The sequence below is a fragment of the Peromyscus californicus genome, unplaced genomic scaffold (genome assembly GCF_007827085.1).
Source record: "Peromyscus californicus insignis strain IS unplaced genomic scaffold, ASM782708v3 Scaffold_6__1_contigs__length_162567912, whole genome shotgun sequence".
Taxonomy (NCBI): Eukaryota; Metazoa; Chordata; class Mammalia; order Rodentia; family Cricetidae; genus Peromyscus; species Peromyscus californicus.
Window position 1 is genome coordinate 137,260,064 of NW_026294584.1, and position 6,222 is coordinate 137,266,285.

Genomic DNA, 6,222 nt, shown 5'->3' on the forward strand with positions numbered 1-6,222 from the left:
ACAGAGAAACCCTGTCTCGAAAAACGAAAAAAAAAAAAAAATGAAACTTTAATAAATGTTACAACTTGAATGAACATTGAGGACATTATGTTAAATCAAATATGACAATTACAGAACAAGGCATGGTTTTACTTGTATGAGATACCCACACTAGTCAAAATCATGAGGCAGAATGTAGAATGGTAATTATCAAGGGGCTACATTACAAGGAACTGTCATCAAATGGGTAGAGGTTCAATTCTGCAGGAAAGATCCTGAAAATAAATGGTGATTGTGTACAATGAATGTCCTTAGTGCCCTTAAACAAACTTTACGCTTAAAAAGTTGGTAAAGTGTTTACTGTAATACAAGAAATTTAGAATAAAATAAAAACCCTAAGCGAACTACAAGTTTTTACACACTTCCAACTCTAATCAGAAAAAACATTACCTTTTACTTAAACTTTCATTACTAAATTCCCAGCCTTTGGTCTATCATCTATAGCCAACTATAAAGATCTCTAAAATCAAAACAAAAATTCCAATGTGTTTGCTTAATAGAGGATTGTTACAAAGTATCTATAGAAGATGGCACAAAGTTTCAAAAGTTTCTGAGATACAATGCACAGTGTAGCTCAAAGGTCCTCACGTTTAAGACAAATGCCAAACTTCCCCCCCAAATTTCCTTTCCAGACATTACTGTGCTTTGATAAGGAATGTGAAAGCTACTCATTAACTGGAGTCCAACAGGATGACTGAACTATATGTCAATGGAATAAGCTAAAAACTGAGCACTCCAAAACATCTAGGGAAGAATTACCAATACTATTGGGGGAAATTACACAGGCTTCCAAAATGCAGTTGCTGTTTTTTTGTTTGTTTGTTTGTTTTGGTTTTTCGAGACAGGGTTTCTCTGTGTGGCTTTGCGCCTTTCCTGGAACTCGCTTTGCAGGCTGGCCTCGAACTCACAGAGATCCGCCTGGCTCTGCCTGGCAGAGTGCTGGGATTAAAGGCTGTGCCACCACCACCCATCCAAAATGCAGGGTTTTTTTTAGTGTGTGTGTGTGTGTGTGTGTGTGTGTGTGTGTGTGTGTGTGTGTGTGTGTGGTCTTACAGCACCCAACAATTCCTTGTTTTTGTTTCAGACTTTATGGCTGTTAAGAGCATGAAGCTAGCTAGTAGCATCAGAAGGGGGAAAAGGTACAGAAGATAGTAGGAAGCACTTAGATGATGAGTAGCTTTAATTTTTCTTGTCACAATTCATAACACACTGGCATTCTGTGGGAGTAAAATTAAGCAGGCACATAAACATACAAGACTGTCTAGCCAACTCATCGATTCGGTTGGTACGTAACTTGTGAGAATTTGATACTCTACTGACATTACTAGGAGAACTAACAGATTAAAAAGTACCTCATCAGCCAGACGGTGGAGGCAGAGGCAGGCAGATCTCTGAGGTCAAGGCCAGAATGGTCTAAAGACTACAGAGTGAGTCCCAGGACAGCCAGGGCTACACAGAGAAACTGTCTCAAAAACAAAAACAAGTACCGTGAACAATGAAACTAGACCACAAACTCCAAAGACAGAACTCACCTGTTTTATTCTCTGCTGTTACCCCCAGTGGGTGACAGAGCACAGTACATTAGATGGCCAAGTTAAGGGATAAAATTTCAAGAGAGTGTGTTTGGGGGCTGTAGACAGCTGAGCAGTTTCGAGAGCTTGTTGCTCTTACAGAAGACCAGAGTTTTGGTTCCCAGCATCCATGCGGAGGAGTGTGGCTCACATTCACCTGTTAACTACAGCTCCAGATCTGACAACTTTTTCGAGCCTCTAAGAGCACCCACACAGACACATAAAAACTGAAAATAAATCTGTTTTGAGTTGGCTATGTGAAATACAAATCAAATACCAGACAAATGGTTAACCTTCATTGACTTGGATTTAGAATCTCCTTGGAAATACATCTGAGTGTGTCTATGAGGATGTTTCCAAAAAAGGTTTAACTGAAAAGGGAAAAACTACACGTGCTAGGGTCCAGATCTGAATAAGGACACAATAAACACGAGCACTCATTGTACTCTGCTTCCTGACTTCAGACCCAATGCCCCCATGCCTCTCCACCATGAGGGGCAGTATCCCCTAGAACAGCGGCTCTGGACATGTGGGTTGTGACCCCTTTGGGGGGTCATATATTAGATATTTACATTATGATTCATAACAGTAGCAAAATTACAGTTACGATGTAGCAATCAAATAATTTTATGGTTGGGGTCACCACAACATGAGGGAGCTGTATTAAAGGTCACAGCATAAGGAAGATCGAAAACCACTGATTTAGAACTATAAACCAAATTAAACCCTTAAATTGCTTCATGTAGGTATTACACTAACAAAAAAAAAAGAAAATATACTGTCAATGTTCATAGTTTATTTTTCCAATTTATCTTAATGAGAAGGGGCAAGTGATAGTTTGCCTAACATTCACAAAGCCCCAGGTACAATCCTCAGCACTGGGGGAGAAAAAAAAAAAAAAGGCTAATGTAGCTGCCATGGTGACACATATCCTTTATCCCAGTACCTGTGAGGCAGAATTCAAGTACAACCTGGTCCATATAATGAGTTCAGTCCAGAGTTGTACAGTGAGGCCCTGTCTCAAAAAAAAAAAAAATTCTTTAAATAGACTGATGCCACTATCCATTATCATATATGTGATCCTGAAATAGTCTTTTTTTTGTTTGTTTGTTTTTGTTTTTCGAGACAGGGTTTCTGTGTGTAGCTTTGCGCCTGTCCTGGAACTCACTTGGTAGCCCAGGCTGGCCTCGAAAACACAGAGAGCCGCCTGGCTCTGCCTCCCGAGTGCTGGGATTACTTTTTTTTTTTTTTTTTAAAGAATTATTTATTTAGTATACAGTGTTCTGCCTGCATGTATGCCTGCAGGCCAGATGAGGGCACCAAATCTCATTATGGATGGTTATGAGCCACCATGTGGTTGCTGGGAATTAAACTCAGGACCTCTGGAAGAGCAACCAGTGTCCTTAACTGCTGAGCCATCTCTCCAGTCCCCCTGAAATGTCTTAACAGTTCAAGTTGGAAGAACAAAACCAAAATTTCTGTAAACGGAGGGAAAAAAGCACATGGGGTTCCATGCACTCCAGTCTCTAAGGGAATGGGGTGGCTTACTTGCAGCTTTTGTGTCTAAGCCAATTTTGAGAAGGCAATACTGGAAAACGTTAAACAGTCTGGCATTTACCAGCAAAAAGTCCTTTCTACAAACCTAAACTGTACAGATACATGTGGCACGTAGATCTAAAATACGTATGTACAGATATTTTTGGAGGTTCCTTATTATTATTGTTAATCTTAATACAAGAAGAAAATTCCAAGGAAGGAAAGACAGTTTCTCTAACACTGCACCTAATCTTACTCAGCTTCTCTTGGTACAACTGCATGTCAGCACAGATAACATTTTTCTCCCTCAGATTTTAAAGTAGCATAACGATTGTAATTTTTTAATGTTTATGACTTAATCCCATTTACAGAATACTCTATAAACTCACCTGCCAAAGGCTCCCCAGGAGTCCACATTATTACAGAGCTCCCAAAACAACAATCACAACTTACAAGAAAACTCATTCCCTTTATATTTGGTTTTTCTCACTCTTCACACTTCGTCATAGTTTTTCCTCCACCCACTTTTTTGCTCAGTTTTCAGTTGCTATACCTGCTCCCTACAAGCAAAGAAAGAAAGCTACTCCTGCTTCTCCAAAGCGGAGAAACTCTGTTCCTTGTCCTCAGCCCCTGCCTCAACAGGGCCCAGTGGTCCAACTGTCAACGAGGAAATGAGAGGGGGTAATTTCCTATTGCCATTCTCCCCTCCCTCAACCCCCATGCAACTACCGAAGTGAGTATATTCAATGGAGACTCAAAACTGGTTTCCCATAACACTGTCCAGTACAAACTAACAGAAGCCAGATGGGAGCTGGTGGGCAATGGGCTAAATTTAGGTTAGGTACTGTGCTCCCTAGCCCATTCCGTGGCAGTGGCTCTTGACCTAGTGGAGGACTGTATGTGACTTGCTCTTCACCTCTTAGCTGTTTTGTCAGAATCAGACAAAGCACATGGATTCCAGCACCTAAGGGGGCTACCAACAAACAGAAGGAAATGGGACATGGAGGAAAGTTTGCGAAACTAACAAAACAATGGTACACAAAAGGAGCAGACAATGAATAAACATGCTACTTCAAAACGTCTCACAAGTAACCAAGGAACCACTAGGAAAGATCAACAATGGCCTCTTTAAAAAGATAAAGGGTTAAATCTCTAATCTCCATGACTGAAATTCCCTTCTTTTAGTCCAAGTATCCTAAAAGGTATTGTCAATTAATTGCTTAAGAGATGATTCTAAAACAACAGGAAAAATAACCTTCAAGCTACCCATTGTGAAAAGGAAGAGACTTAATGACATTTAAATCTTCTTGGTTATGGTTAGTAATTAAGAATGTCTAGAAAGAAAAAAAGGCAACAAAAAAAGAGAAACCTTTCATAGTAAACTGATGCACTTTCCACATAGATTTGGAATTTAACCCAACTTCAGAAACACTAGGAAAACAAAAGCTGTAGGCAATTTCTGGGAAAATAAAATTACATTGAAAGAATTTACATTCAAGTTCCACACAGCTTGGTTAGTATAAAAACCCCATTGATAAAAACAGAATTAACACCTCATCTCTATTCACAAATACAAACCAGACAGAATACGGGGATTACAAAACCCTGGGATGAGAAACATCAAATTATGAAGACTGAAGTTGTCCTCTATCGGGAATTTGGGGTGGGGGGTGGGGGAGAGTATTTTACTACAAGTCAAACCTTCAATTATCTGGTCACCCTTATTGTTCAGATGGCTGTTAAAGAAAAAAAAATGGAAATAGCTGCTCGCTACTCTCCATTTTACACGTTGGGAGGGACACAGTCACATCAGGGTGAGGCTCACAGCATCCTCCTGCCTCGGTCACGTCGAATTCTTCGAAGGACTCAGGGACAGCGGCGACAACCACACCCCTGAGGACGGCGAGCATTCCCAGGCTTACCACACCCCCTCGGCGACACGGGGGAAGGCAGACGAATTTCACGCCGCGATCGCCGCCTCCCGCCCCCCTCCCGCACGCAGGCGGCTCCCGGCTTCCGCCTCGCTCCCCGCCGACTCGGGTACCCCGCGACCACCACCGGCCTCCGGCGCGCCCGCCCCCGCGCCGCGGCCGAAGCCTCGGGCTCGAGGGCGCGCCCCCGGCCCACGCCCCCCGCCGCCGCCGCCGCCGTCGCCGTCGCCGTCGCGGGGCGGCCTGCCCCCTCACCTGGCCGCCGGCTCCTCCCTCGTCTGCCCGGCCGGGGGCCGCCGCCGCCGCCTCGGAGCAAGCGCGGGCCGCGGGAAATCCGCTGAGGAGGGGGAGGGGGGCGGGATGCCGGGAGCCGCCTCCTTTCTCCTCGCCGCCGCCGCCGCCGCCGCCGGCTCCCGCAGCCAGGCCGCGCGTCCTCGCCCGCTCGCCCACTTTCTCACGGCCTCGTGGGTCGGCCGGCCGGCCTCTCCCTCCTCCCCCCTCCCCCCACGCCCGCACTCCTCGTTCCCACACGCTCACACGCGCCCCGCCGCCGCTCGCTCGTTCGCTCGCTCGCTCGCTCCCCCTCCTCACTCGCCCGTCGCGCGCGCGCGACCCCGCTCTCACTCACTCACACACAGACTCACACTCACGCTCAGCGCGCGACGCCGGCGAGGCCGCCCCGCGTCCCCCAGACCGACCGAGCCGCCGCCCCCCCCCCCCCAGCCCGAGCCGAGGACCCGCGCGGCCCCGCCCCCCGCCGGCGCCGCACTCGCGGGCGGGGGGCGGCGGAGGGGGGCGGGGCGGCGGAGGGGGCGGGGCGGCGGAGGGGGCGGGGCGGCGAGCGCGCCCCGCGCCGACTGACACCTGCGAGGAGACCGCCCCGCGGCCGGAGGCGAGCCACGCACGCGGGGGGGGGGGGGGGGGATCGCGGGCGCGCGCGGCTCGCGACGGGGAGCGGGGGGGGAGGGGAGCCACGCGGGCGCTCCGAGGACGCGCCTCGCCCGCGCTCCCCCCTCCCCCCCGCCCCCCCCCCAAACCGTCCTCCGGGAGCCGGGAAAACGGGTAGGGGGCGAGAGTAGGCCCTGCCGTTCGTTGTGCGCGCGCCCTTCCGCCCGCCCGCCCGCCCGCCCGCGCAAGCCCCCTCT

At 48.1% G+C, this 6,222-nt stretch overlaps 1 protein-coding gene across 1 annotated transcript in view; it reads right to left on the reverse strand.

Annotated features, from left to right (window-relative positions):
• The window catches only part of Rimklb (ribosomal modification protein rimK like family member B), a 28,789-nt gene extending 23,344 nt beyond the window's left edge, over nucleotides 1-5,445 (reverse strand). Inside the window, exon 1 of the mRNA XM_052719818.1 lies at nucleotides 5,333-5,445. The gene's annotated coding sequence lies outside the window, so the exon portion shown is untranslated. The remainder of the gene's footprint in view (nucleotides 1-5,332) is intronic.
• Between the last annotated feature and the right edge of the window lie 777 nt (nucleotides 5,446-6,222).